The sequence below is a fragment of the Pinus tabuliformis genome, chromosome Q, assembly GCF_031772625.1.
Source record: "Pinus tabuliformis cultivar Carrire ecotype Pingquan chromosome Q, CPIR1, whole genome shotgun sequence".
In the NCBI taxonomy this organism is placed as follows: Eukaryota; Viridiplantae; Streptophyta; class Pinopsida; order Pinales; family Pinaceae; genus Pinus; species Pinus tabuliformis.
The window spans coordinates 1,322,160,639-1,322,171,490 of NC_142296.1; positions in this window are offsets into that span (position 1 = coordinate 1,322,160,639).

Here is a 10,852-nt window from a genome sequence, read left to right on the forward strand (position 1 = left end):
TCCACGCCAATCCAGCTACACAATGGTACTTTCCAAACCATGTCCTTAGACTATGTTGTAGTTACACTTATAGTTTAGGGTCGGGGGTGGCACATGGCCACTTGCTAATATGATTCAACTATGGAAAATGAACTTGTTACCCATCAACATGACCCATCTTTTGTGGCCTACCTCCAAGTAAGACTTATGTGTACATGGGCTACCTCTACTTGTAAACAATATGGATGCACCCTTGTCCACGTGGGCTACCTCTATGTACAAAACATATGGATATTCCCCTATCCATGTGGGCTACCTTTGTGTATATGTGGATTGCCTCTACGTACAAAACATATGGATAAACCCTTGTCTACATTGGCTAATTTTGTGTCTACATGGACTACCTCCATGTACAAAACATATGGATATGCCCTTGTCCATGTGGGCTACCTTTACGTATACGTGGGCCACTTATACATACATAACATATGGATACGACCCTGTCCATGTGGGATACCTCCATGTATACATGGGCTACTTTTGCATATAAAACATATGGGCTACGCTCTTGTCCACATGGGCCACATTTGCATATAATAGACTTGCGAAACCATAACACAAAAACTTTTCTTGCCCAATTCGAAATTAAGGCTAAACAAACGCCAACTAATTGAAAAGACCACAAAGTGTGATGTGTGAGTTTTGTTACGATCGATCATTTGGTCACATATATATACATTCTATTTTGTCCTGGTGCTAAGTTATCTGATCATGGGCCAACATCCATGCCCTAAATGTTTAGCCCTTCTTACCATATGACCATTGCATATATTTGTACCTCCAAGCCTTAAATTGTATGCTAAAGACCATGTGACTGCTCCATATGACTGAGTCCTTAAGTTTTTGTGGTCTTCCATGTGATGATGTCAACATGATGTCACTATGACACATGGAAACCAATGATAGGTTCTAAGTGTCACCAATTTTTAGGATTTCACCAATCCAAACCTACCATTTGTCCCTTCCACATGGTAGCTTCTGGTAGGGCCATGTCATCGTGTTGATGTTAGCAACTGACGTGTCATGCCACATAGTTGCAACTTTACACAACTTGCATGTCATGCCCTGTAAATTGTTATCATGTGTGTGAGATGTTGCATCACTATTGACTGTGAAAGAGTCATCTGTCACTATTTCCAACCAATCAAAGTGTGCCATGTGTCATTGTCTCAATGGTCCATGTGAATGATTAACCTATGTGCATATTTTCTCTTCCTTCATCGTTTATTCATTTGATCATGGTTGGATCAGATAAAAGGTGCACATTATTTAATGGTGTTAAATAGTGCACATGTTTGCATGCTAGAGACCATTAGTTTCTTGGATAGTGGTCGATCTACCCTGAACTTGCACACTCATTAACAAATTTGGTGTCAAGTGTTTTGTACCATAGTTTAGTTCCTACGTTTAATGTTGATCTTCAAATAATCACAACTTCTCCTATGGGAGAAGTTTTTCAGAGTAGGATATATCGTTAAAAAGGTATCAATGAGATTTGTGAAACCATACTATTTATAGAATCATTTAGATATCATAATTGCATCAAAAAGCTCAATTAACTTCAAGCACCTTTCATGAGATCCTATAACAATCCTAATTGTCATATTGCTTCATAAAGAGTCATATTTCTTTCTTAAGCATCATGTATGATATTGCCACTACCTCATACATCTCATTTAACATCAATGATATATTGTTTTCATCAATAACAACATTATGTGCAACACTTCTTTATACATTCACATTGCATATAATAACATAAAAATTTTCATCCAATACATTTATTATTAAAATTTATTTATATATAATACAATTAAATTCAATTGAGATCAAAGTCAACAAAACTATCAAAAGTTAAAGTTGAAATTAATAAAACCATATTTTTGACACATACCATTCAACAAAGAATTTCAAATAAAATTTAAAATCATCATCCACAATAAATCATACCTAAACTATTATAGGGAAAAACCCAACTATTTACGACCAAATCATGATTAAACCAACCAACTTTATAATAACTTATTCAATCAATATCAACTAAATAGTGTGCCCCTCCTAAATAATTCTTCTACAAAGAATGTTCGGATTCAACCTTAAGTCTCTCGTACTAGGCAGGTATTAGGGAGGGTTGGAGGCAGGTACTAGGGAGGGTTGGCCTACACTTGCTTCAACCTTAATGAATCACTCATCATTGTTGGGTCAACCTTAATGGACCACTCACCATTGTTGGGTCTCGATTACAACCACGAAGGTCTTATTCTATTAGCACTTTTTATAAATAGGTGGTTGAAATCTCAATATCTATATTTCATCTTATTAATAGGAAACAACTATCATTATTTTTAATGTTAAAAAGAAACTTTTAATAAACAATTTAAATATTCATTTTTAATATAACAATTATTAGAAATATATTAAATTTATAACTAATATATTTATAAAAGATTTATGATAAAATCAAACAACTTCATAATACAATTTTTTTTAAAGATCAATCCAACTTATAGAGATATCCTCCTCTCATTTAAAAAACAAGGAATCCAACCATTTTCCATATATTAACTCAAACACCCATTCTATTCTTTTTATAATATGTTGAAGATTCCTCAAACACCCATTATATAATTCTTATAACATGTTAAAGATTCTTTTTGTTTTATAGTGAAACTTTTGCAAGGCTACATTACATTAAATAAAAGTTAATTGTTATTGCTATTGTTCACCAATAATATAGTTAAGGTGGGTCTGTTTGTTATCACTTCACCATCTAGTATGACATCACTATCAAATATAGTTTCATAAATAATATAGTTAAGGTATGTTGTCATATTCAACTCCTCATGGTCCCTTCATTTTACTCCACCATGCATATTCCATTAGGTGAACCATGCTTTAAAGTGAGTATTATTTTTCACGATAAGAAAACGTTTTTCATACTCAAGAAAGTACTATGATTCCAATTGTTGCGCTCCCTGGTACGGAAGATGCTTAATAAAAAAATATAACTATGAAAATGATAGAACCACCTCTTTACTTTACTAAATAAAAATATATACTCAAGAAAGTGCATGATTCCAATTGTTGAGCTCTTTAGTATTGAAGATGCTTAATTGAACAATTATAACTATGAACTTTGATAACCACCTCATTACTTTATTGAATAAAAAATATTTAAAGGTGAGTAACATTATATAATAATTTTTTTTATAAAATAATAATTATTTGTTCATTTATTTGTTTAAGGAGACCAATTTCAAATGCTCTAATATAATCACAATACTGGGGATAGATTATAAACCATACCTCATCTCACTAAGTTCAATCCATTAGCTATGCACATTAAATACAAACCTTCTCACCACATTTATGCTACCTCTTATATTTTAGTATCAAAACTCAAAATGGGTTGTTATACATCAATATGTATGGTAGACAAAACCTTGAAAACCTAAAGGCTAAGAAAGGCTCCTCCAACAACCCAAGGTTGATACATCACTTCCAAATAGCACTTTTATCGAAAACACTATATCTCCGGGCCTAATACATCTTATTGTAGAATAATATCAATAAATTACCATCGTCACAATCTATCACTATTGGGAGTTTCTTGTGGGTGATTGAGGTTTTGTGTCATGACATCTTATACTTGATATGTTAATGTTCTGAAAGGATGGTATTATATGATCATCTAATAGAAATGTTGATGCTAGGCTTAGAATGTTGTTGGTCCTACTTGCTTTTGACAATCACACTTGATAGTTGATGTAGTGCTCCCATCTGACACTCGATAGACTTTGGCCTTGGTCCATCGAGTGACGACCCTTAAAGTACATATCTCGATAAGCTATAAATTAAAGTGGGATCTATTGACATTAGGAATGTGATGGTGATGGTGGGTTGTTGTATCCCCGACATTGATAGCTTGACAAATCACATTTCATCCTCCAGGGCCTAAGCCCCCTTATCATCCATATGAATAGGGGTTGAGGCTAGGAACCCCCAATCCCAAATTTCTATACAAATTAAAAATTGAAGGGGAATCAATCCCCTACTTTCTCCAAGGTAGAGTAGGCTTGCAAAAGTGATTTCCTAAATTTATCCCCAGGGTGGAAGTGATTTTTATAGGGAAAGGGTCTTCCCAAAATACTTTTGAAAATGCAAAGTTCCTTATTTTCCTTCAAGATATCCAAAATCCTTCATCTCACTACCTTATTCTAGGCCTTCCTTCAAATTCTTCGGCAAACTTCCACCAACTTCAGTGTTCTTTAGTGAAATATTTAATAGTTTCCATCAGAAGTCTTAAGAAGAATCTTTCCGACCTTAAATCTCCCTTTTTGTAATCAAGTCTCTTACCCCTGCCTCTAAGTCAATATCATCCACAAGGCTCTTTGATCACTTTAGTAGGCCTAGATTTTCTCTAGGTTTTCTAATAACATACCATGGAAATCAATCATATCCAAGACTAATAGCTTATTAGTTCCATGTTCAAGTGGTCCATTTCATCCTTGATAATAACCATGAAAAGCACATCATAAGAGCACATTAAATATTGATTAGTAGGCATATGAACACTATATATTCATTTCAGTTAGATATACTATTTCACATCATAAATAGGCATCACATATACCATAATATTGCTTTAGTGTACAAACAAATAAGACATATATGCTTCATCAATAATCGTTTCAATTTTCATTATCATTATCATGATTTACATTATAGAGATGAAGTACTAAAGGGCACTTACTTTATCCAATTCATTATTTGTCTACAACCAATGAAGGATAAGCCATGGTCCACCCCATAATAGGCTTAATGACACTACATTATTTCTTCCAATTGGCCATCCTTGAGCTAAACCATGAAGCCACGAGAGAAGTTCTCACTCATTATTATAGGGTGGAGTCATGAAGTCCATTCTCCTTCATCTAATCAAGATAATTAGTTCTCGTAAGATCATGCCAAGCCTGAGATCTTCCAAAATAATATGGGTGGATTCTCAACTACTCTACATATCAAACTCTGAAAGGGAAAATATTTCTTGGGTTGTCAATGGTGTAAGAATGAAGGTCACTCTACTTCATCCACATAGAAGTTAGTATGGTTCATTTCAGTCTAATAACTCATGGCTTATTCTCATTCGTATTCTGACCACAATGGGTATACATATCACAATGAAATCCCTTATTTATGCTTCCCTTTTATGCTTCTAGTGGATGGGTTCAACAAAATTTCTCAATAGCTAGCCATTATGGGCTTGCATAATGCAAATGGATTCCTTCACTAAGCCAATATTCCTTGGTGCTCCCCTTCTATTCTCAGAAAAATTCCTTAAGAATTTCATATGGACCTTTAACTCAAGCTAAAGACTCTACACTTACCTCACTCACAAAAACCAAGTGGACTAAACCCTGCACAATTTTTTTATTTTTTGTTCACACAAGAGCCTCCTCTTATGTCTCTATGTGCGTTTCTCTTCTCTTATTCTTCTATCATTCCCTCCATAGGTGTTTCCCCCTTGTCTTTATTATTCGTTTGGTTTCCTTCCTTGGTGGGCTACATGGGTCATCATAGGTCTCCAAAATGGAGGGTATGTAACCTATACTTTTGAGCAGTTTGGTACCATTACCCTACTTCTCTCATAAATACTAGAAATTATTACTAGACCTTCCCATTGGATATTTTCGTAGGAAAGGTTGGAAATTTTAAAATATTGTCATCCAAATAATCAATTATAAAGGATTAATTCCATAAATCCCTTTTTGCTAGCTTCCCTCCTCTCATGGCTTCTCATGGTCCATATCAAGGCTTCACCTCTCCATTAGTTATTATTATAATATAATTACAATTGTTCTAAGTCTTTTAACCCATTTACATATACTTTCCCATATATGTATCATTACCATAATTATTTACAATTACAATATTAGCGGGGAATTAAAGTTTGGGATGTTACAATCCCCTCACCATTATAAGAACACCATTTGTAACACACCCAAACCCCTCAATCCCTAGTTAGGAATGTGGGGTGTCCAAACTCAACCTCCAAGTTTAAATTATGGAGATGGGGTTAGAAGAATTCCCTCCTTTTACAACCACGTCAAAACTCATTTCTAACATTGACATCATCTTATGCTCGTTATTGACTTTCCAACAATATAATTTTTATCTCAAACTAAGCTTTGAGCATAAAGTTATGCATAGGTGAAGATATACACTTCAAGGCTACCTCAACATATCACAACCTTTAAGGACCATGTGACTAGCCTAGCCCTGTAGCATGTGTATTAGTTGTCAACCCCTAATCAAGAATTTATTGGGTAAGTACCCCTTATTACTGTTCCACCAGACACCATAACATGTCATTAATCAACAAATTCCAACCTTTGTCATCTTCCATTTTCTAATAGGCTTTTCGATTTTTGTTAGTATCGAGGGTAGGCCTAATGCATAAGTCCAAACCTCCAAAACATCAAACTTGATAGATGACCTCCATATAGCTATAATGAACATCATTTGATGGCTCCCAAGCTCTTCTGATCTTTTCTAATTGAATAACAATATGTATTTCATTAGTATTGAGGGGTAAGACCACTAAGGATTCCCAAACCTCTTAAAACTCCAACACTCAATATCCATGTCACATATTTCCTCAACTATCATCCTGCCACCACCTCGGTGCCATTGTGAAATTTGATCAACATTATATTGTCACATCAACATGACATGTTAGCCACCACATCAACATGCCACATCAACACCATGTCAGATTCCATGTCATATGCCACATCAAAACCTTCTCAGTAGCACCTCACATCCCACTTTAATTTCATGTCAATGCCATGTCAGATTCAACATCAACACCTTGTCAACAACACCTCACATCCCACTTCAATTCCATGCTACATCAGGTTTGCTCCATGTCAATATTTTATCAAGAATCTATTATTGTTGTGAGGAGAGCCCAAAATTAATTATCTAGGCTCCCCATGGCTAAAAGTCGATAGGTAAACACCTAACACCTGATCTTTGATCCTTGGTGTTTTCAATTGATAGGTTCTAGTTTCATGTTAATTAGAAAAAAGTGTGAGTTTTTTCTACCTCATGGACTTTTCTCGGTTGTCACCAATACATTCTCCTAATAGATAGTAGTCAAAATGCTGGTACCCATTAGCCAAAGGCTTAACTTCTAACCAAATTATTGGTCACTACCCTATGCTAAACCATATGACCAAGGTTAGATCCAAAATCTCAAACCCCAAAATTTTGATACTTCTAACCTAATACACGTAGGGATGACAAATGAAAGAAAGGTATATTCTAAATGATCCACATCCTTTTGATATTTAATAGTAAATATGGTTTCACAATAGTCAGTTAGTTAAATGTTCGGTACTCAAGACCAGATAGCTCGATAACCCCCTTTTCGCTAACTCTGGGTCATGGCCCCCACATTGGCCATGTGATCAGGGACTAGCATTAAGGAGTTTTGATCACATAAAATCGTAGAATTTTCCATACAACTTCAAATATTAAATGGTTAATTCTATGAATTTCCAAGATTATTCCCTAAAACTGTAAGGGCCAATCCTTGAATTTTTGTAACTTTCAAAGGAGAATCCAAGCCTATTTTAAAGAAATAGGATTTCTTCATACAAGTAAGAAACTTTCCAAACTATTATGAAGACCTAGAATTCTTCAATAGGCTCTAGGGTGTTCCCAAATATCTACTTCCAATTTGGAAATTTTCAAGAACACAAGAATGGCCAATTGCCTAACCTTCTCCTAGTTGAAAAGAGATTCCTCCTCATTCCTTGAATTACAAAGAAAAGAGGTGACGATACTAACTTATCTTCTATGGGAAAGGTTTCCATCTGCAAGGGAAGATGTTTGATCTTAATTACTAACAGTTTTTTCAGAGCTGATCACATCAAAATTCAATCACAAATGTTCAAATCCACCCCTAACTTGATAAAACCTAGCAAGACATAATAGAGCTCTTAAGCTCAAACAACTTTATGCATCATATCTCACAACAACACTCTACACGCCATAACTAGCCAAGACATATTGATTTAAAGGACACCTATACACCCATCATTCACTCATCAAGGCAATAAAAACTAATAAATAAGCACAAGTATATAATAATTTCACTTCTTTCATCATACAAAACTACTAAGTCATTACCATAGCCTTCAACTCACCTCTCCACATTACCAATTCTAACACTTGCACACAAAGAAGCTAGTAGCTTGACTTATCTCAAAGATAAATAAGGTTCCCTAAACAAAGAGGAACCTACAAGACTTCTCACCATGTAATACTCTAAAAACTACTACAAGGGACAACATTAATAATATCATTATATATAGAATTTATCCTTATAAGAAGCAGTAGCTAGAGACTAAGAATAATTACACATTGATTTAATAGACAACATACAGATTATTACTTATACATTCTCAGGAAACCATCTTAATACATTTCCAACTATAATATTACTAAGATGGACAATAATATAGTCATGAAACTTTTAGAAAAATATAAGTTAATTACATTCATTACAACCAACTCTACCCTTTTGTAAGGTATCTAACCCCCTAATTCCTAAACAGGGTTGTGGGTTTTATCTAGAACCCAACCTTCAAGATGAAATTATGGATATGGGGTTAGCAAAATTTCCTCTTTCTACAACCTCCTCAAAAATGTTTTCATATATATCCATCATATTTTTCCCATCAAGAGCTTTCTAATGATATGAGGCTCATCCAAAATGGAGTTTTGGAGAAGAAATTATGTCCCCTTAAAGTTTTTTCCTTCAAGCCACCTCATCCTCCATAAGTCCATGTGGGCCCCACGTGGGTGAACCATGTCATGGGCATATTCTACTTGATGAATCGATGCTCAAGTCCTAGGCCATAGCCTAATGGCACCAAATCCATCAATTGTCTTCCATGTAATAGCTCATTGGTCCCTTCCCAAGCATACCTGAAGTTGATATATGGAAATGGTTGAAGGCTAAAATCTACCACACCAACCATAAAACACTAGATTTTTCATTGGGTCAATGGCATGATATACGATTTTCCACCTAAAAACCACCTCAATTTCATTGTGCACTTTGATTCGATGTCACCTTGCCACCTCATATGGCCACATTAGCTCCATCTCATCTCCATGTCAGTGCCACATCATATCCATGTCAATTCCACATCGACATCATGTTAGTTCCACATTAGTTCCATGTCATTTCCATGTTAGTGCCATGCCATCTCCAAATTAGAACCACATCATCTCCATGTTAACACCATGTCATCACTCTATTGCATCAAGTCCTTTATCGAGCTTTAGTGATATCAGTGAGAAGGTTTGATATGAAAGTTCCAAATCCATAAAACTTGAAAGCTACTAGAATAACATATTAACACATCTCCATCACCTGATAGTACTCCAACTCTCAACAACCGACGAGCTCATCGAATTGTATTATTATTTGGTTAATATGCCCCATAACCCCTCGAACATTTATTATACATGTTCTCGACCCGATGCTCAACATTATTCAATAGATTGAGGGTTAATGTCCCTAGTATTCTTATCCATACTTCTTGCTTGATTGAAGCTAGTATTAGCTAAGAACTTAACAATAATTAGGACTATAGATTTATCAATCCTATTCTCTTGGAAGCACGTTAGGAAACATATAAGGATTTACAAGTAGGAAAGCAATTGTCACAACCATTAAACCATATTTATGTCATGAATAAGCATTACACAAACCATCATATAAATTCAATAAAAAACTAATAGATACACGATTTATAAACATTAATCCATTTATTTTCACAAGATTATAATATAGAATTGAAAACTCCCAAGGGCACTTATGTGATTACAAACAAATGCTTCCTGCAATTGTTCAAGGGTGGGCCAGGTCCACATTCCACCCTACTTTAATCTCAACTACATTTCTTTCTTTCTTACAATTTTACACCCCCAAGCTAGACCATGAAGCCATGAGGGAAGTTTGTTCAACAACATAGGGTGGAGTTATGTAGGCCATCCTCTATCATCAACTCAAATTCATTAGCGCTCTTGCTTTTTTGACTTCTCTCCACACTAGTTTCACACCCCCATGGCTATTAATATCCTTCCTTTGTTCCTCTCCTCTTTATTAATCCATCTTTAGGAACACCTCATGCTTCTTCCTTCAACCTTTAATTCTCTTTCCTATGCACAAGTTCTTCTACTTTCTCTACACATGTCTTTCCATTTATGCTTCCTCTATTTGTCGTGCACTTTTTTCTCTCTATCTTTTCTTCTCTTTCAAGAGTCAACCTTTTTGAAATACTTTTGTCATATTTTTCCATAAGGTTAGACCAAAATCTTGTAGTTATCTCGTAGAAGTATTCTAGTGGTACACTACCCATACCTATAAGAAGTTCTAGTACTACTACCCCACTCCTCTGATAATTGTTGTCAATTATTGCACCTTCCCACTAAATATTTTCTTGGGGAAAAATTTGACAATCTCAGATATCATGATCCTTTAGCACAACCAATGTTTCATTAGAAAATATTAATATTCCAAATCCCCTTTGTTGGATTTCATCCTCCCTATGGTCCATATCAAAGCTTCACCTCTTCATCATCTATTATTAAATTACAATTACAACTATTCTAGGTATTTTCCCCATTTACATTTACATTCCCATGTAGGGATCAATAACATAATTAATTATAATTACATTATTAGCAAGGATTAAGTGTTGGGGGAATTATGCCTTTAATTTTATGAACAAAT